This window comes from Melospiza melodia, chromosome 4 (assembly GCF_035770615.1).
Source record: "Melospiza melodia melodia isolate bMelMel2 chromosome 4, bMelMel2.pri, whole genome shotgun sequence".
NCBI classification, from domain to species: domain Eukaryota; kingdom Metazoa; phylum Chordata; class Aves; order Passeriformes; family Passerellidae; genus Melospiza; species Melospiza melodia.
In genome coordinates this window covers 61,931,376-61,953,237 of record NC_086197.1, presented here as the reverse complement: position 1 = coordinate 61,953,237, position 21,862 = coordinate 61,931,376, and the positions used below count along the sequence as shown (strand labels likewise).

At 39.1% G+C, this 21,862-nt stretch overlaps 1 long non-coding RNA gene across 1 annotated transcript; it reads right to left on the bottom strand.

Moving 5' to 3' along the window:
• Window positions 1-777: 777 nt before the first annotated feature.
• LOC134418072 (uncharacterized) lies at window positions 778-14,893 on the bottom strand. The gene is made up of 2 exons (XR_010027678.1): window positions 14,702-14,893; window positions 778-1,054 (listed from the first exon to the last, which is right to left on the bottom strand). It is a non-coding gene; the product is annotated as an uncharacterized LOC134418072 (long non-coding RNA).
• Window positions 14,894-21,862: the final 6,969 nt, after the last annotated feature.

The window sequence follows — 21,862 nt, the reverse complement described above, 5'->3', positions numbered from 1 at the left end:
GAAAGATGGAGTTTCTAAAACTTGAAGTGTGTTTGGTAGAGTTAAATGTTGCAAGCTGCTAACAAGCTGAGCAGCAACTGTCCACTTATCTTCATACCCTTTGACAGAGGTAAATTTGGATAGAAATGTTAATGATCAATACTAAGGAGAAAGCCAAGGATGTAGGCACACAAAAGAAAGGCAGCAAGAAAACAGCTGCTGTTGTTGCATATCAAATGAAAATGTAGCCAGTGGTGTGTAATTGGAAAGTCATGGCTTCTTGTTGGCCTCAGTACGCCTACTTTTTGGCTGCTTGCCAGTCAACAAGTTATTTAAATTACTCAGCGACCACTAGTCCAACATCTCCATTACATACCACTTCAGAATTTTTTGTATGGCTGAAAATTTTTAGTGATTATTTTTCCAAGTCAATAAGAAAAATGTGAATGGGAGAAAGCTAGAATTCCTTTATATTCTTCCTCATGCTCTCTAGGAATATTTGTGCTGAAGAAATGAGACAACAGAAATTTTTAGAACAATAACATGGCAGGAACTCAGGTTGGCACAGTAGAGCAGTTCTGCACTTTGTTGTTCAAATTACGTCAAAACCCTGTTCTGTCATCAGGTTTTGCACCAATTAAAGTCTAAAATAAACAAGTCTTTTCTAAAGCATTTAGTCATTCCTTTACTCTCTATGTATGGTATAAATTTTAGGCACCTCTTCTGTGCCTGACCACTATTCATGACAGCTGTTAATGAACAAAGATTGAGCAGCAAAAATTTCTAGCCAGCCGCCAGTCAGCTTCATTCATGTTAATTGCAGGAAGAAGTTGAAAACAACTTAGCAATTTGGGTAAATGAGGAGGAGAATCAATAGAGAGCATTCATAACTATAATAAGGCAAACATCATTAAAAGCTTTATCTTGATCACGCTGCCTGCTTTCATTTGAGTTCTCCAAACAAACAGTCCACGTGTTGCATTACCAGCACATCCATCCCAGCCCTCTGGCCATTCCTGCGCTGAGCAGGGAGCTGGCAGGCACTGCTGGCTGCACCAGGGACAAGTTGGCATTCCTTAAGGAAAAAAAGCAATAGGTATCCATCATTTACTGTTTCTAACTGAAGGTGGAAAATATTTCATTAAATAGTGCAGTAGAATTATTTTTGAAACCTTTTATAAATCGTAAAGATAAGTCACAGAGACCAGTGTGTCAAACATACACAGTAACACAACACTGAAAAACACTGAAGAAAAAAGTTTATATAAGTAGTGCTAATTGTTTCCCTCTTGCCATAGACATCCTTTATTACAGTAAGATCATCTCTCAAAAAAACCCCTGAAGCCTGTTTGCAAATGTTCTGTGGAAGCATTTTCTGTATTAATATTTCATTTATTTTTTATAAATTGCTGAAACCTTCAGAGTTAATCCATGTTTGTTAATCAATGTCCTTTTTATGAGAGTATAGCATTGCTGTCTGCTTCTAAATGTATGCAAGTAAAATCAGAGGTGGTTGTCTGAAAAGAAGTTTCTGAAGATATTTTATTAAAGAATTTCTGGAATTTATTTTAAAGCTAATGCAAAGAACAAATCAGTTCTGATTTCAGTTAAATAAAATCACTGAATTCTCACAGGCTACTTTTTAAAATCTTATCTTCAAAGACTTTTTTTTTTAAAAATCCAATATCCCACACATTAATCACATAAAAACAAGAGTGTATCAATGGTCTAAGTATTTTGACATACAAGTTCTCAGGTAAAAAATAATTAGATATAGGTTACTTGCATACCTTGTTTCCTTATTGTTTTACACACATTAAATCAACAAACAACTGATGTGTGTGCTCATTGTATGTTAACCAAAATATCAGTTGCAACAGATATGACTTCATTATGAGCATACCTATGGTCATACAAAATATATAATCAATAGCCCTCACATTAAGAGAACTTCTAAATTGGTGTTGCATACGTATATACAAATCTGTGACGTATAAAAATCTTGAATATTTTAGTAACTGCCATGGTTAATTTTGACATGTTTGGTCCAATTGTATGCAGACTGTAAGGCTACCACTTTCCATACTTTAAATATTTTAATAGCTTATGTATTGTAACCATTGGTTGTTTTTTTAGGGGGGAATAGGAACTTGAGATGTATTTTGAATTGAATAGTCCTTGCAAACAAGTAAATCAATGAAAAGTTGTGTTGATATGTGACTCCTAACGCCAAGCATTGATTTTAAGATTATTTATTTTGTCATGAGTGTAAGCAATGCATTTTCTGAACGGTAAAATCCCAAAGAAGTCATTCCTTCTCTGTACAAATCAGTGGCATACAGTAGAAATACAGCTACCAGAGGTTAGTTGTACTTTGATGTGCACTCTGTGCAAGTAAATAGTAACTCAACAAGCAGCAGCTTGTTTGGCTGACACAGATGCCATGGTACCTTCCCTTCTTTCAGGTCCTGCTTTCCCTTTGGTTGTAGCTATGGTACTGACAGGAAAGTTACCAACTGTGTGTTTCATACCTCAATTGCAGAGAAAGCAAACTGCTTTTGAGTTCAAATTGTCAGCACTCAGCTAGGAAGTGAGATGTTCTGGGTGACACAAAAAAGTAAGATCTATTCATTTGTAGCTCAACAGTAGATTTGTCTTTTCAGCCTTGTGCCATACATGCTTGTGCTCACTCAATCTCCTTCTTCCCCCCCACCCTGATGGAATGGGGAGGACAATCAAAGCCAAACATGTATGTTGAGACAATTTAATAAATGAAAATAATGTCAAATACAATAATAATGGTAAATAATATTAATTGGAATAAAAAGGGGAAAAACAAGTGGTACACAATGAACTTGCTCACCAACCACTCACTGGTGTCAGAATCCCCTTCCCAAACCCAGACTGGCCACATTCCCTGCTAATTCCTCCCAGTTTACGTACTGGCTATGATGTTCTGTGGTGTGAAATATCCCCTTGGTCAGTTCAGGTCACCTGCCCAGCTATGTTCGCTCCCAATTTCTTTTGTGTACCTCCTCACTGGCAGAGCAAAAGACAAGGGAAAAAGTCCTCAACTTAGGATAAACACAGTTTAGCAAAAAACCAAACCAGCAGTGTGTTATCAACATCATTCTCATTCTGAATCCAAAACACAGCCCTGTAACAGCTGCTGAGGGGAATCCACCATGTCCTGGCTGAAATCAGGACAATGCTGCACCTGCCTCCAGTAGAAATAACACTGGGATGAGTGCTCTGCCCCTCTCTTTGCTGCCCGCAAGACATGAGGCTGCGCTGCAGGCTGGAGCTGGCGTGCCCTAGGAGGAGTAGGGACCAGGATGGAAGCACAGAAATTGCTCCTGAAAAAGCCTGCCTCCAGAAAAAAGCAGTCTGTGCCAGGCAGCTAAAGGTGGAATGATAAACTTTAGCCTGCTGACAACTGGCTGTGCCCACCACTGAGGAAGAATGGCATGAGGCTTACCAATACAAACCAGCCCCAGCCCAAAAACGGTGCTTTCTAAGTGACAAAAAAATAAATTTCTGCTGCTGCAACAAGGTTTGCTCTGGCATGCAGTGTAGCAGTGTATTCTGACTGAATAATGATATCTTTCAGTACAATCTGGGAGGCTCAGCTGTTGAAGTGAGAAAATATTGGAGTTTTTTCTGTTTTCAATGTTTTCCCCTCCGTATTAACAATCTGAAATTGCTGTTTTACAGCAAGTATATTGTTGGGTTTTCAACTGACACAAATCACTATTCCTTGAGATTTCATTTGAAATAATGTTATACAGTGGAATTCCCTTTCATTCTGACAAAAGATGGAATAGAATCAAGATTTAGTAAACTCTGTTAAACTTCTGAAGGTTTTTTAACTGTTTTTTAATTAAAGAAACAGCCATAAAATATTAAGATCACCTTCTAGCTTTTCTTTGAGATGAGTGCCAGTAATCTGTTAATTTCAGCACATAACATCACCAGAGGTATTAAAAGAAAAGTCTTTCTAAAGGTGTTTAGTGACTCATTTCCCAGTGGTGTTGTAAGAATTAATTAGCTAATGCCAGTACAGCATTATAGAAATGCTAAGTACTGTTGCTGACAGATTAAGGTTATGAGTGCCAAGTGGCAACATGAGCTCTGTTATTGAGAGTTGTCTCTCACTCTCAAAGCAAAAGAGACCCCTCTCAGGAATGACATGATAAATCACTCTTCCTGACTTTTCAGCCTTTCTCTCTCACAGAATTACTGAAGATGACACGAGTCATAATGGTGGGTTTTGTGATAGCAACCCAGCAAGGAATTTCAATATGCTAAAAGTCAATTAGGTAGAGGTTTCCTCTACCATTAACTGAATCATAGAGCAATACCCCACAGAGAGAACTGTCAAGGCCCATTTGTCTGCAGCTCAGCAACCCTGCACCATGTAATCTAGGATCAATAAACCAAAACCTGGAAGGGGCACAAGGCACAATATTACCATTTTTTCTGTGCCAGTTATTTAGAAACCTATGCATTTATGGTTCCAGCCCTCAGAAGGAGTCAATGCAAGCAGCTGTAAATGTATATTCAGCTCATTTTCCAGTAACACAAGCAGTGATCATCAATCTTAAATGACAAGTTCTAGCCATGGTTACTTAACTACTCTGCCTCAAGTAGCTGCTTTCCAGTGTGTTTACATCTTTATATTCTAGAGTGTATGTGCAGATCTTATTCTCGTCAATTTACATTATTTTAGCAAATAAAATCAGCAGAAGTGATGGATTGGTTTGTGAGGCAATTAAAGAGATTAAAAAATATATAAATAGTCATGTGCACATGAGTTATAAGCAATCTCTCTCCCTTTCTCTTGTTCCAGCATACACAATGTGCTAAAATATAATTATTTTAAAACTTCCTGACTTTCGGTGGTGAAAAAACGAGTCTGAGCATCATGTAGAATTCAGACATGGCAAACACATCATAGGTTACTCTGTCTTTCATCACTTTCTAAAAGCCTTAATTTGACATGTTTTTCATGCCTCTATCTAAATTTGCCCTTTTACCAAACACTGAAATATTATAGCATATGAGACACATCAGCAAATATCACAGCAAAAGAGTAATCAGGTTTTAATTTTTTCTTCTCAGTCTTTTTGTCTGAGAAGACCCTTGCAAAAAACTAATGCATTAACAAAACCATTGCTTAAATTTAATTTTACAAAAATTTCCACCATATTTTACCTCTGCTAGTTCCCTGTCACAACAAAACAAAACAAAAAACAAAAGCAAAAACAAACAAAGAAAAATAAAAGCAAAACAAAAAAAAAAACCCAGAGCTTGTTATTCTAAGTGAAAGAAAACACAGATCAGACTAAATTTTGCCTGACAAAATAAAAGTGCAGATCAGACTTTACCTCTATGATTATCGTCTAATAAGTTGCTCAGAAAGGGCAACTCAGACAAGCAAAATGCATTAAAAGTACATTCATAATAAATGCTTGCATAGAAACAGGATTTTAAGGCATCGTCTGTGATGAATAAAAAGGCTCTGACCAGAAAAGAAGACAGTCATTGCAAAAAGACTGACATTTTTCTGGTCATTTCAGCATCAGGGCCAATTCAAATATTATTAAAAATTTATGAAAAATAGATTAATTAGTGCTTCCCTTTGGAAAATTTTTCTGAAGGCAGTCCGTTTCATCATTTGCCAAAAAATCCAATTCAACATTTCTTGGGTTTGTCTTGCATTCCTGCTTTCTCATTATGCTAGAATAAAAACCCCTCCAGTAACCACTATTTTTTTCCTACTTGCTGTACTTACACTCTGTAATTAAATACTCTGTCATCTTGTTTTAATAAGCTAAATTCTGCATCATTGTTGTCTTTTCATTTTCTTCAGTCTTTGAATTATTTCTGAGGCTTGTCATTATGCTCTGCCCTGTGCAGAACAACCCATACAAGACAGAGGAGGAAAAGTTTTCCCCTGACTGCACTAATATCTTTCTTAAAAGGGATTTATTTTACTACACAGTCCATGTTATTTTGTGTGCAATGCATGGTGTTCTCGGCAGAGTTTCTACAAAGCTTCAGGAAATCATCTCCAGTGAGATGTAGTTAGAACAATTCCCTCTGGTGATTGTTTTGGTGGGCTGCAGTTAGTTAGCTCTTAACCTATGTAATGCAGTATGCTTGATTCACCCTGTACAGCATTATTTTTTTAAGGAGAAAGCCAGGTATTGCTGGCTCAAGCGTCCAGAATGTGTCCAAGCAATCTATGAGTTGGGTAAATAAATGAATTTTCATGGAAGTAACCTCCTCAGTGAAGATAAGCATAGTTGTTTGACCATTTTCTATAAAATAGCATGGAATTGTACTGATTATAGTTATACTTTTCTATCAGGGGAATACCAGATTTCTTATCATAGTGCATGGGAATAATGAGGACATGCATAACAATCCACATATCTAGGGGTCATCTTACCTGACTTTTGAAAAACTCTTACAATATTAGCACTCAGAATTCTTGTCCCTAGTATGCCAAAATTTAAAATTTAATATTTAGATCAGGGATTACCTCCATCTCTGACTAGTAAATGCAAGTTGACTACACAGTTGAATTGCTAACCTAGCATCAAATTTGAAAAAACATTGCTAATACATCATGTTTCTGTGCCTCTTGTCTTTGGTGTGCTTGTTCCTTCCAATGTATTTCTGCAGAAAGTAACCTAGAGAGCTGTGCTCATGTAATGAAGTGATACAATAATATTCATCATTGAATACTCAGTTCCCCAAATCCAAAAATGTACAAGTGCTGTTAGTCCACTGATTATTGTGTTAGCTGCGCATATGAATGAGTGACTGACCATAAAAATACTCAGATTTACATCTTCCTAATATTGTGCTTTTTTTCCCCAAGAATTTAATACAAAATTTTTCTGCCACAATAGCATCCACTTTTTGGAAAATGGTGCCTATTCCTTGACTTTTATTCAATCCCTGTGATCCCTATAGTCCTGTGTGGCATTTCCTTGGTGCCAGGTTAGCTACAACACTCTCCACCCTCTTGATCTCTTCAGTCAAGATGTCTTGTCCAAATTTCTGTTTTAAATATTGTATTCCTGGGTTGCTGTGTAGTTCAACAACTGTGTATTATGACTCCTATCTGCACATGATTCACCTCAATTCATTCAAACAAAGCCTTTTATCGCCATTTTTTTCCTGGAATTTGTATGGCATACTAAACATGCTAGAATTAATTTAATTTAATGCACTATTTTGTTGAAAACTAGAGTGTTGCTAAATGAGATTGCTTGGTTGTGTGCAGCACAGTGCCTGCCCACCTCTTCTCTAGCTGGAGACTGGAAGTGAGGGCCTCTGTGATTCATTACCAGGGGATGCAGGGTGAATGTTTTCAGGATGAGAGGAGGGAAACAATTTGAGGAATACTTCTGCATCACTCACAGCTAGTGTGTGGGCTGCTGCCAAATTCTGGTTATTGTCTTCCTTCCTGAAGCACTGGTGAACACTGCAGCACAATGCTATTTTCAGCTCCGTGGCAAGATGATTACAATGTAAAGTCATGCTGCGTGACCAGCATGCCAGGTGTTCGCTGCTCTAGCTCTGCTTTTATTTCTTTGGGGATGAGAGAATGATGAAGGGAAGGATTGGAGTTACTTAGATTTTCCAGCAGCAGGTCAGCTTAGATAGCTGGGCTATATTTACTCAATGCATTGGCAAAATGTGTCTGTCATTTTCTCTGTCTTACAAATAAAAATTAATTGGAACAAAACTAGCCAAAATAAAATTCTGCCTGTTAGGAATTTCCAAGGCAGAGTTTGCACTTCTGGGAGGTTAAATAGTGCCAAGTTAGGTAGGCTTTCCCTGAGCAGAGCAGGTATTGAGAAGGTTGCTGTTGAGCAAACTCCCCAAACCACACAGCGTTTGTGCTTGCAGGCACACAGGGAGAGATGCAGCACAGATCCCTTTTCCTTCCAGGCCTGTAGTCCCCTGTCAAGTCTATGAAAACTAGAAAAATTACAGATGGCCTTTGTAATTCTATTTTTTACTGTGCTTTCTTTTCAGTAGGAATTTGAAAGAGATCAGATAGACCAGTTCAAAATCAAATAGCTGTAACAATTGATAACTAACAACTAACATGTTTTCTCCTGAATGTTTGTTTTGTATACTGTGATCAAAAGACATTACTTGGATTCTGATTTCATAGCAGCAACATTTTCCAAGGTTATCTTGCAACTAACTAAGAAATGCAAAACTGTTTCAAGATATCTATTTAAATTCAAAAATACTCAAGTCTGACTGTGTTGTTGGATCCAGATATATTTTAAGATATCTGGCCTAGATTAGCAATTTCTCTTTCTGATGGAAATGGGTCAAAGAACAGTATGAATGGGGCAGCAGTAGATTCTTACAGTGACTTTTTTTTCTAGGCTTAGGACGTTAAATACGTGTAAGCAGTCCCAAAAGAAAGGAAGCGCAGATGATATTAGCTAACAAGGACTTCAAAGAGTCTTTCAAAACTTATCAGTCTGAAGATAAAGTGATAGATGGCAAAATAAATTCATGACTCCACAGAAAATAAAGATACATATAGAAAATAACTTATTCCAAAAGCCATTTGTGATAAAGTAAAATAATATCAATAATTTTTTTTAAATTTGAGTCATAAATTTTGATTGCCTTTGAAAGAAATTCCAGGGAAGTTTCCTCACAATTCTTAGCTTGAAAAGTCCTGTAGGTCACAGAATTATCACACAAGTTAGGAAAAAGCCTTGTGTTGGTAGAAGCATCAGAGGAGAAATAAGCTCTATCATTAGACTATGGCCTAATAAAACGACACCAATGACCCACTTCTCATTGACACAAAAAGCTTCTTTAGATCAATTGTATGCATTCAAAAGAGCTCTGACAGTGACCAAACCAGACCTGCAGCCTGAAACAACTCTATCCTCTATCTAGTCTTAGGCTCAATTTAGTGCAGATTTATGATCTTCTAATCTCCCTTAACAATATACAGCAATAAAAGTGGGAGCTATCTGTGAAAGGATTGAGAGCCAAGGAGAAATTCACCAAAACTAATGGAATCTGGTTATTCACCTGTACAATCATGGAGATCATTCACCTGACAGATTTATTCTGCAGTTACTTATGGTGAAAAAGGAAAGGCAGTCTGACCTGCATGATGCCTCAATTCCCCGAGACTCACTGAGGCAGTCACAGATATGAAGAGACATTCTCAAGGTAGAAAAAGTCTACAATCGCAGTAAACAAGCAGATTTTTTAAAACATCTCACATTTCCTATCAACTGTTTTCCTGTCCCAAAATTTAGCTACCACTTACCATCTTGACATGTTTGTTGTCATAGGAGAAACTGTGATTTGGGGCAGCTGAAGTGCCTCTGATGAATGCCTGTGTATTTGCAAAGAATGTACACAAAGCTCCATTTCGCTGAATGTGGTAGGAACAAACAGCAGAAGGTTATTTCCTTGCTCAGAAATCTAGCTTTCCATTTTCAGTAGGTACTCTACTCAACAGAAGCTTTTAGTCTTGGCTTTCTCCCTGGGCCACCCACATTGTCTATTTGCTTTATCCTAGTTTTCTCATTATTTCTAAACACATAACTCCTATCAGTTAATGTCTCAGTCAGTGAATATCTAATAATTTCCCAGAAAGTTCTTTGTTCTTCACAAATTAGTTCATACTTCAGCTTGTCTTTGTAAGATATCTGCCTTGGTGGTTGCTTCTAATGTTTTCAGCAAATTTACTTTGTACAGGAGCTTAGCTGCTGCTTCTTGTTTAGACTGAATGGAGGGTGCCCCCATAACCAGGGGATTAATGAGGCTTGGAATTTTCTGCAGATCAAAGACAAACTTTATGGCAGCCATTAACATCTTCCAGCACTTGAACATAGCATACTTGAGAAAAAAAGAAAAGCCTATAATGATCAAGACACAACATCACCTAATCACCCGTTTCTCCTCATTGCAGTATTTCCCTCAGGACATCATGTGATGCTTGAGACTTGAGACAGAAAATTAAATGCTAAAGGGGGAAAAATCGTATAAAAGATAACAGAAAAAGAAAGCTGGAGGACATATAGCCTAAACAAATGGACCTGAGAGGAAAGGGAGAGAAACAGTAGGATTGTAGATTTCCACAGATAAACTTCAGCATCTATGGCCTCTGATTTATATGGGACAATAAATGAAAAATGATGGTTGCAACTTGCATTCTGAATTAGTTTTATGCCCAGCCTCTCTTTGACTATGATTGCCTCTTAACAGCTCCTAAACTATAGTAGTTTTGGTCTTGGTGCCCTACAATCAGTAGGAATTGGCACTGGTTTATCATGCTGTGAAATATTCCAGCAGTTCAGGAGCTGCTTATGGAGAAATAAAATCTCATCCTCTTCAAGGAAAACAGCCTCCCTCAGAGAGATACAGCAATCATTCAACTTTAACCTTCTGGAGTGTTTCTATCAGAGTCTTAAGACAGACAGATATTTCCCGGTAAAATAACTGTGAACAGAATGATCTCAGCCATGGGAAAGAAATTAATAATTTTGGCACAGAAGTTTCCCTTGGTGAAAACACAAATTATGTTCACCAAATACTTCTTATTTGCACAAATATAACACCAGCAAAGACTGCAATTATGCTGCTGGACATGCCAGTTTTCCCAGACCTTGAGCACAACGTGCACGTATCTGTACTCCGTATGCATGCGCAGCACTTTTGGCAGGCTGGGCTTGCCATGTTTGCTCAGACATTCTGTGCCCTGGCAGCTGTCTGTCGAGTTATGGAAGCTGGATGTCACACCAGGACCTGGGGCCTGAGAGCCCTAAATCCATGCATTGTGAACAGCAGGGAGTGTGGGCACAAAGCTGTTAGGTGTTTTGAGGGATGTGCAAGTGCAAGCTGTCTCTGGGTACCTCTGGAAAAAGCCCTATAGGGGCAGAAAAACAGATTGGTGTCTCTGGAATGTAATTCCAATAAATTTCATCATTTTTCAGCACAGATAATACAAAAAAAATGATAATGAATGGGATCACTTATCCACTGCAACAGTGACAACTTTTCTTTTTAGCAAATTAGTTTGAAAATGGCCTAATGGTAAAGAGCTGTGTTCACACCAGCACTAGTTCATAAGACAAGTAAATTATTCTTCTACCAAGCACTGCATTCATGTAGTGACAAGGCTTTCAGGGAACTTCCTGTCTAAAGTGATAGGAACAGTCTAGATAAGCCTGTGAATAAAACCAGAAAGAAGGCAAATTAAATTAAATACTAGCATGCCTTACCCAGGCACTTTTTCTTAGTTTTGTACCGCTACTTTCATTTCACTTAACCAAGGTATGGGTTTTTTTCTGATTAATTGCCTCATTCTCTTCATCCTTGCAAAGAATTCAAATAAATAAGGGTAAAGTAAAAGAAATAATTTCATTTTAGTCATTATGTTACAAATTCTTTCGGTTTCAGATTTAAAGACGAAATGAATAGGCAGATACCTGGATTCTAACTATTCACAGCAGGAGCAGTCCTGCTGTGGGCTTTTCTGACCCAGTTCAGTGCCAGATGTTTTGAAAATTAAAATTGTAAACTAAAGCCGTCTTCAAATATTAATAAACAAGTGAAATAGCTAAATGAAAAATTAAAAAATAACTTATTAGGTGAATATTTTTTTTCTATAACAGGATAAAGAATGTTCTCAATAAGTGTATTTGAGTTTTTATTATAAATAAAAATATGTCTACGTCCAGCATTTTAAAAATTTAGTGAGAAGTTTTAAATTTCTGGTTTCAGGTGTCTTAAAGAGAAATAACTTTGATGTTTTCCATAATTTAATCTTTTTGTATTATCTCACCTCCAAAGCGAGCCTATTTCAGTGCCTTGGTAATGATTTTTTGCAAGATGTCTGAAATTTCTAAGGCTCAGGAAATAAGAATTATGTGGGAAAGGCAGGAACAAGAGCATCTAAGATTGCCACCATGTGGATCCTTAAGCTTGCTGAGCCTCAGGAAATCTTTTAATGTTGGCAGGGCAGTGGTTTGGCTGACTGCCTGAGCAATAGGTGTGAGCATGCCAGAGATGCATAACTGAGGCAGGAGTCATCTGCTGGCCAGGTACATTGGTGCTCATTCGTTGACAGGTTTAGTGGTTGGATCACAATGACAGTTTTACAGTCTCCTGTAGATGGGTGAGGACTAATAAGAAATAATCATCTTGGGATGAAGGGAAAACATGACAAAACATATCCAGGTTGTTATGTCTCACAGGCAGTAGAATAGCGACTCCATGCTCCCAGCTTTATTCACAATTCCATGTGAAAACCACCCTTGTAAGCGTGCATTTCCCACCGGAGGGAGAAGAGGGGAAAGGCAACACAGAGGAGGAACAGCACACTGAGGATGGGGCCTGCATGTCAACAGTTGAAAAGAAAATGCAATTTTACTTCTGCAAAGTGTCTGAAAATCAGCAAGATCTCTTGGGCTGAGGTGGTGAGAGATGTGGAGTAAGTTTTACAGAAGCTTCAGAGACCTGGTGCAATTTCTCTTTACTGGTTGAACTGCTAAGGAGACTGCCCAGAAAGCAGTGCATGCAAACTCATTCCCTTCTTCCAGGAGGCAATTCAACTCCCTCAGAACACCTCCATGAACAGCTATGTTTGATGGCTGGTAATTCTAAGCATTTATCATTTTAGCTGTTTCACTTTGCCAGGATTCTTTAAGTGATCACAGAGAGGATATGAATGAAACGCTTGTCTTGGTCACATTTAGGGTGCTTAGAAGAGGTGGGCATTTTCTTGAGTCAATTGTTGCCTGCCCAGCTAAGCAGTTTAACTCACTCCCTGAATCCAGAAAAAAAAATTTAAAATATCACATGCCTCCATCTTCTGGGTTCTGCCCACCCAGAGTGCCTCTAAAGCTGGCTGCCCACCCAGAAGACCTCTAAACCCAGCTTGGCTTGTACCTTAATGGCCTAATGCTAAGAGCATTTTCATAAAAGCCTAACTATATCTCCTCAGCAACCTCCTCATGCATTTTGGATTACTGCTGTTGAGATGCTTTGAAGCCTCCTCTTCCCCAGTTGTTTTGTCAATCTACCTTCAAAAATTACTTATTAAATGAAATACTATTCTTCAAATTTGTATCAAGATGACTGACAAACTTCATCAATCCCCCATTTTTAACATGCAGTCTACACAGCATACTCCTCAGCTGAGTGTTTAATCTGATCCAGGGCCATGCACAGTGATGGGGAAAAGATGGAGAGGTCTTGCTCCCCAGTGTTCACACTAAATACCTGGAAGAAGACCACTGCATGGAATGGTTTTTTAGTCTAGTTCTCATTGTAACCGGCAAGTAGGAGCCCAGGCTGCCTACCATCTGAAGTGTCCTTTGTCAGACTGCTCTCTGAGAAGATGGTGTAGGAATCAGACCTGACAATTGTATTTCTTACATTTATACATGAAGTGGATGTCTGACAAAGAAGTTCAGGCCAGTGGAAAATTAAAGACTGAAACTGTAGCTGTTGGAGAAACCTGACAGCAGTTTTTGCTTAATGACCCATTTCAGGCCAACCATCCTATTATGGTTCAGAATATTAAAACTGGATTGTAATTTTCCAGAGTGTATGAAGGGCATAAGTCCTGTTTTTCCAAAGGACTTTAGGCCACATGCAGCTTACCTATTTTTATCACCTCATTTGGGCATTAAGTTAATTGATATAAACATATAAAGCCCTAGAGATTCAGCTAGAATATGATGGAAGGTTCCCAACACATAGGAATTTTTAAATTTTCTTTTTGCTAACTGATGTTTTGAGGTGGCAGTCTAGGAACAAAACTTACTTTGCCAAAGTAGTGACTCAGTTATTTAGTGTATATAAAAGTGTTTTTCTTGATGCTTACACTGTCTATTCTCCTTCCTATAGTTTTCAGTCAAACAGAATCTGAAATTCTTGTGATTGTTGAATTATTTAATAACATACTTCTACTAAGGCTAATCTGACACTTAGAAGCAATGCAATATGAAGCTTGTCAAGCATCTCAAAATCACTTCAGAAATCCTTTATTGTGGTTATCCTTTTTCCAGAAGCTTCAGGGGTAGGGAGGAATCAGGGGAGTTTATCTCTTGTGTTTAGAGGACATAGATTGCCTTGCTCCATTGTATGTCCCTGTGGCTCTGGAGTAATACTTTTTTCTCTGAGGCGTCTGAAAATCTTGATAGGACCAGCACTAATTGGATGGTGTAAATAGAAGAATTAGGTACAAGAGAGCCTGAAATCTCTGTGGCTTTAAAACTCATCTTATGCATATTTAGACAATGCAGTAATCCCAGACACTGCTTAGGAGCAAATAAAACAGGATGGCACATTATAAAACCTGTATAAATCCATTATTTTTTTCCTGGGTTTTGTGCATTTTTTAGGGAATCTACTGAAAGACAAACATGTTTTGGAAAAGCAAGGGAGTAAATCTATCTGTAAGAACTAAGCCCAGCCACGTAACTTATGACTGTTTATTACTTATCTTCTCTCCTGAGAGCTGTTTGAAGATGAGAAAGCTGTGTCTCCTACTGTAGGGCAGGAGAACATATTGTTGGCACTCAATAACTGGTAGCTAATAATAGTGGTAGACAATTAAGTCTTCAGCCAGGCACACATGCTAGCCAGTAAACATTTAGCTGCCAGGTAGCAGACAGATGGCCTTACACATAACAAGTGGAAATACCTGCTCTCTGGGCCTTTTTTCTCCATTTGCTCATCAGCATGTGTCACTGCACACTGGGTTTGTTGGGAGGTACCAGACATGGACAGGCAGGGTGCGGGCTTGCTGTTGGCATCGTTGGCAATGGATGTCACCAGTGGGAAGTCAGGGATTCCAAGAACCCACTGCAGCTGAAACCACTGTCAGTGTGAGGCTAAAAATGCCTGGAATGAGAAGGTTATCCCGTGAGAAAATACTTTCATGTCAGTCCTTGTTTTAAGCCACTAGAAAAACCCAGGCTAGGATGTTTAATCAACAAGTTACAAAAAGCCAGTGGGGAAGAAGGTTGCAATTCCCAGTGAGATCTTTTAAGCAATCTGATGTTTTCTAACATCAGAGGAAAAATCAATTGCAAAGCTCTTTGTTGTGTTTCAGCCACATAGCTCCTGCCCTTCTCACTGGCTATGACACACACATCAGACAGAGGAACAGGGAGCTCTGAGATGCACAAAGCAGCGGAGTGGCTAGTTGAAAAAATGCGACACCCATTAACAACTGTGCTTCGCATGGCAGAGTAAAAGCAGAAGGACTTCAAGAAAAAAATATCTATCTAATTGCTCTCCCTTTCGATTTACTCAATTTTCAATGATTTTTTAGACCTGGATAACAAACTTTCCTGGCTGGATGTGTAATATGATGGAGCAGGGTGTCCTGCATGCACCCTACTGTGTCTCCAGTTCTCCCTGAAGCAACAGACCCTACCATCCACGCATGTTAGGTGTTTTACCTCATGGGATTTATTGTGAGTAGATGTATTTCCTACCCACATTCCCCTGCCTGCATCCAAGAAGTACTCAGGAAAGAGGGAGAGCCAAGCATAGGCTGCTCTAGCTGTCCAAGTAATTTTTGTAAGGTAAGAGGACCTGTCTGACATAGTTATATTACCAAGGGATCCCAGCAGAGACTGATGTCCCACGGAGTAGGCATCATAACAGTCTGTGAGGAGAAGAGGGCCCTGTATTCAAGACTTATAAATGTAATTCAAAATAATACAAGGTGGTTGGAAGAGGACAAAAAATCTTGATGTTCTGCAGGTCACATAGGTGAGCTGCTCCACATATATTGCTGAAATGCATCAAAACACAATTTTAAAATTTTCACAAGTTATACAGAATATCTGACTCTGCAGCTCTGTTGTGCCACACTGAAGAGAGTTTTGCTTAAGAACATGAATTCGTTTTGCTGTGAACTTCAGGTCTTAACTGCAGCACAGAATAGGTCAGAAATCTAATCACAAATCTGGTTTCCAAAAATGAAGTAAACTCAAAATTTCTCAGTCAAAAGGCATAAAAGCTTCTGGCTTACTCAAAGTTTATCACTAATTTCTTATTTTGTAAACATAAGCAGAAAGTCTTATGTCTTTGTGGAATGAGGAATAGATTTTATTTTTTAAATTTCAAGAATATTTTTACTCAGCCTAGAACATGGTGACAATCACAACAAAACTCATTGAGCTACCTCAGAAGGATGCATATAAAATTACACCCTAACTAAAATCTCTCCAGAACAAAGTGACATTGCTAACAAGAAAAAAATTACAAGAGAAAGGTGAGATTTTCTAAAGAGCGTCCTGTAGGGAGACAATAAACTCCTGCTGGTGTCAAGACCATAGGAATCATTTCAACAGAAAGAGGAAGAAGCTGCATGTTCAAGAAGTGTGCAGATGGACTCTGTATGTGTTTCTAATAGAAGTCATCTTGTGATTCTGTCCTAGCAAGCCCTCCCAAAAAAGCAATTGCAATCAAAGCTTGTGTTAGAAGTGTCTCAACATCACAAGTTTCTCAGTAATAAAATCACATCACAAAAAAGAAAAAAAAGAAAGAAAGAAAGAAAGAAAGAAAGAAAGAAAGAAAGAAAGAAAGAAAGAAAGAAAGAAAGAAAGAAAGAAAGAAAGAAAGAAAGAAAGAAAGAAAGAAAGAAAGAAAGAAAGAAAGAAAGAAAGAAAGAAAGAAAGAAAAAGAAAGAAAGAGAAAGAAAGAAAGAAAGAAACCAGAAACAGATGGAAGCGGCGTTTATTCTGGTGTCTCCTACTCCACATTGCTGGGCCTGTCTGGTATGCCTGCAAAGGGAAACGTTGTCCAGCAGAAATGACTTCCAGGGTGCCTTAATTTCTAAATCTAAAACAGGGTTTCCTCACTGAGCAGAGGCAGCTCAATCCCCAGTACCACCACAACAGTCTGCCAGCAGAGACGCAACCACCAGATGGTGGCATTTCCACTGTATAAGGTATTATGGTGACACTTGAGTTGTCATGTAATTAACGTGATTCACAGTAGTGTGTAATTTTCTGTGTAAGGGCAGCAGTGTTTTAAAAGGATCTATAACTATAAACCAGAGGACAACAGTCTTTCAGGGCAGGCTCAAATTGTTTGTTCACCACTTCCACAATCCTTAACAACACTAGGAAGGCAGAAATTTTTGAATTAGAGAAAACTGACTCTTAGAACTAGCAATGACAGGCAGAGGGGACCCTTTTTCTCCTGAGTTAGCTGGCACAACCTGGGTCATTCCTACTCCTGAAGATAACTTCCCCTTCATCAGGAATAAGTTTGCATGCAGCTTAGGAAGAACAGTTGCTTGGGATGCAAGAACTACAGCTCAGGAGTGGGGACAAGGAAGAAACTCTACATACCTGCAGTTGCTCTTATTTCTTTTTCCTGAGAAGTGCATCAGTAAATGTGTTCCACACAGGGATGTGTTGCTGGCAAAGAGCAGTTGGGTCTGCTCCTGCCACAGTCTTTTGCAAACTGCCACAACCTTTCCCTTTAAAAGTAACTTTATCCAAGTAATTGCAAGTTGATTTCTTACATTGTCCTTACACAACATCAAGGGCTCAAAACCCTGTAACCAGCAATAAAAATATGAAGTAACATTTTTCACCTAGACATCTTTTGGAGCTGAAACTCCTTTGTATTTGACATCCAGGAAACAGTAGTTCTGTCTTTCTAAATATTTACTGTCTTTTATTGTAACTCCTAAAGTGATTTTGGGAACTTAGGGCTGGAAGGCTCCTCCTGGGTCATCAAGTGCATTGGTGAACAGTACCCTACTGTCAGTCTCTCAATAGCTGACAGTTCTTGCCACTACAATTTCTCTACTGGCAAACAAATACAGGATGCTAGTCCTCTAGTGTTTAGTAATATTTCTGTGTTTTTCATACTAAATTTGTTTGTACCCAATTTTTACTCTGTTGTTCTTGTGCTTCTGTTAATATCTGGGGTATCAATGACTCCTTCGTGATTTTTCCCTCTTAGATTATTCCATGGAATGATAAAATTCTGCCCCCATACAAAAATATAAATTTGCCATAATTTACATGAGGTAATTCCAGATCTCCAAGAACCCCTAAAGGACATTTTTTATTGCTCTTTTATTGCTACCAGCCTTCCACTTATTTTCTTCACCCATGTGTTTAGTCAGGAACTTGTAATACAAGTTACAATACACTCTGCACACAGTAATATTGAAATATTTTGCAGTTTTCAGTTCCTTTTACCTCTGCCCCAACATAACTGCACTCTCAGGACTCTGTAATTCAAAAAGGGTTAAGCCAGAAAAAAGAGTTGTTTTACTTCCACTGCCTCACTGGTAAGGGGTGCCTTTCCACAGTTCTGCTATTGTAGTTTGCAATTGCATGAAAACCCTTTTGCCAACAGAGTACAGCAGTATTCTCATATCAGCAAAGAGCTTCTTGTGTAAATACAACCTTGTTCAACATCCTGGCAACCCTGGCACAGAATGAATAGAGCAAACAACCTGCTTCCTCACCCCTGAAAATGTATCTGAGCACATTAGCTGGTGCTGTTGGGCAGCTGGAACAGACCTTCCTTGCCTGGTACTTCCTGTGTCATTAGTAGGTAATTTCAAACTCCAGGGCTGGAATGTTACTGTGCAATCTGCAGAGTGGATTGAACAACTAGTAAAAGGCAAAACTTTTTTCCCCTTCTTCATCTTGTGTAGAAGAGAAAAGTGTTCCTAAGACACTCAAGAAAATTAAAAGTTAACCTTTCTGGAGTTAATACATATATATATTGCAGAGCAGAATTTATTTTACTTTGCAAGTGTTAATATGCCCCAACATCTTGGTAGGTCATTACTCTCTAATATTATTGCAGTTGTGCTGGGTTTAAGTCTGCGCTTCAGATTATCACTCACCCTTCCTCTGTCTCTTCTCATAAACACAGGATACGCCTTCCCTACCTCAAATTATAAGGGATATCCAAGCTTTAGAACAAGTGTTGAAGCCACCTGTTCGTATCTTTTATGTTTTGCCACCTGACCCAGAAAATCACAAAAGGGTTTGTTTGGTATCACCCACTCCAATGAAACAGTAAAATTGTACATGAGCACAATTCAAGTCAAGGAAATAATTTCATTGCCTTTAGAGAGGATTTCTTCTTAAAAGGTTTGGATTTGGCAGTTATCTAATCTTCTCTATTTTATTATAATGGAATTAGGAACAAAATATCCATTATTTCCCTCTTTTCAACCAAATTATAGTAAGAACTGTCTCCTTCATTTTACTGCAGCCTAAGATGTAAAGTATTTAGGAAATAAGTCCTCCAAATCAGTCAGTAGATTCAAGCTCTGGGTTTTAGTTTCTTTAGAACTTTCAGAAAAATACCAACTGGCAAATGTTCCTTGGTTGAAGCAAAATCACACCTCTAGGGTGTCTATGGCTCTGGTGGATCCTCTTACACTCCTCCTGGAAATCCTGAATGCTTCAATGCCCCCCTGAACTGCCTGTACAGCACATATGGCATGGGGAATAAACAGGAATAACTAGAGATCTGTGTGTGGACCATGGTCTCACTGGGATTACAGAGACTCGGTGGGATAGCCCACTTGTCTGGAATGTTGTCATGGATAGCTATGTACTACTTAGGAAAGACAGGCAGCAAATCAAGGTGGTGGAGCTGCTCTTTGTGTGAGGGAGGGCAGCTGGAATGTATGGCGCTTACTTAGGGCTGGATGAAGAATGTGTGGAGAGTTTGTGGGTAAGAAATAAGGGGCTAGGTATCATGGTGATGCAGTTGTTTAGTAGAGGCCACCTGGGCAGGTAGAAAAAAATCAATGAGGTCTTCTACAGGGAGGTGGATGTGGTCTAGTGATGTTCCCCAGGAGTAGTACTGGCTTCTGTCCTGTTTAACTCATTCATCAATGAAGTGGATGAAGGGCCAGAGTGTAAGTTTGCTGGCAATACAATACAAAGCTGGGAGCAGTGGCTGATATACCAGAAGGCTGTGCTGCTATTCAGGGGGATCTGGACACACTGGAGACTTGAGGGGAAAGGAACTTAATGGAGTTCAACAGAGGCAGATGCAGGGTCTGTCACCCAGGGAGAAATAACCAAAGACCCCAGCACAGGCTGAGGGCCAATCTGCTGGAAAGCAGCTCTACAGAGAAGGACCTGGGGGTCCTGGTGGACACAAGCTGTCCATGAGCCACCAGTGCCCTTATGGCCAAGAAGGCCAATGGAGACCTGGGGTACATTAGGAAGAGCATTCCAGCAGAGCAAGGGAGGTGATCCTGCCCCTCTGCTCAGCCCTGGTGAGGGACATCTGGGGTGCTGTGTCCCCTTCTGGGCTCCTCAGGACAAGAAAGATAAGGAACTACTGGAGAGGGGCCAGTGGAAGGCTATGATGAGGGGACTGGAGCATCTCTCTCATGAGGATAGGCCAAGGGAGCTGAGCTTGTTTAGTCTGGAGAGGAGAAGAGTGAGAGGGGATAGGGGATACTATCAATGCACACAATACCTTAACAGCAGGTATCAAAAGAATGGCACCACAGTCTTTTCAGTGGTTCCCAGCAACAGGACAAGGCAAAACAGTCAGAAATTAATGCACAGACGTTCCACTTAAATGTAAGGAAGAATTCCTTTACTGTGGAGATTACTGACAGAGTCTGCCCAGAGAGCCTGTAGAATTTCATTCTCTGGAGATATTTAAAACCTGACCAGATGTGATCCTGTGTAGCCTGCACCACGTAAACCTGCTTTGAGGGGGAAAGAGCATTGAACTAGATGATCTCCAGGGGTCACTTCCAACCCCAAAGATTCTGTGATAATCTATACCTTTAAAAATTGTCTTTGACATTATTAAAGTATAAAAATTCTCTTGGGATTTAGTAAGACAATCTATCTGTGATGAAAACTAGATAAAGCTCATGCAAATGAAATTTTACTAAATTTTTAATATAAAAGAACCAGTATTCTAGAATATAATTTTTATAGACACATTTACTGGCAAAAGCTAAGTAATATCTCTCAAACACAAAAGCAAACTGTAGCCAAACCTAAAAGTCCATCTTTTCAGGTGAACCTGTACTGAGCAATCAATTAGATAAAGCTGGAAGAAAATTGAGCTTTCTTTACTGCTTAATGTGAAAGTAGAAAATCCTAGGTAATTGTGTCTTTTAAGAACACAGAGGAGGTATAGCTCAAGAAATGTCACAGAATTATTCAGTAGGCATCTGGGTGGGGAGAGAGGAGCATATTTTTACAGCAGCTGGAGGATTGTGTTCAATTTGGCTATGAGAAATGAACAAACAGGTCAGTAGGCAGCAGAGAGGAAGAGATGCTTCATGACTTGGCAGAAAGATAAGGAACAGGCACACAGAGATCCAAAACCCAAGCAAAATTCTGCTAACAGAGAATAGAATAAAAAATGCTTCTGGGTTTCAGCACATTACTTCCCCCCTAGATCTGCATATTTTCCATGTTAGTAAAAAAAAAGTAATACATTTTTTAATCTCATGTAAAATGCATGTATGTGTACACCTGCACACATATCCTTGAGAAGTGAGATCATGGAGCAGTGGTTCAAGGAAAGGTGTCCCTCAGACCCAGGGCAGCCATCACAGTTTGCAGGAGTGCAATCAGAGCTTTCCTCCCACGAAGGCAGAGCCTCAGGATCCAGGTTACAGGGAAGAGCATTACTGCTATCTACCCATGTGAATGAAAGCTGAAGATCAGGCAGGTGGGGTGGAGTGACACCTACGTGGAAGTCTGGAAAGGTTCCAGCTGCAAGGATGAAATCCTTACCTAAGGTGATTAAACAGAGTCCCATTTACTTCAGCAGAGATGTGACATTTTACACTAAGGGAGGATGTGGCCCCATTTTCTTC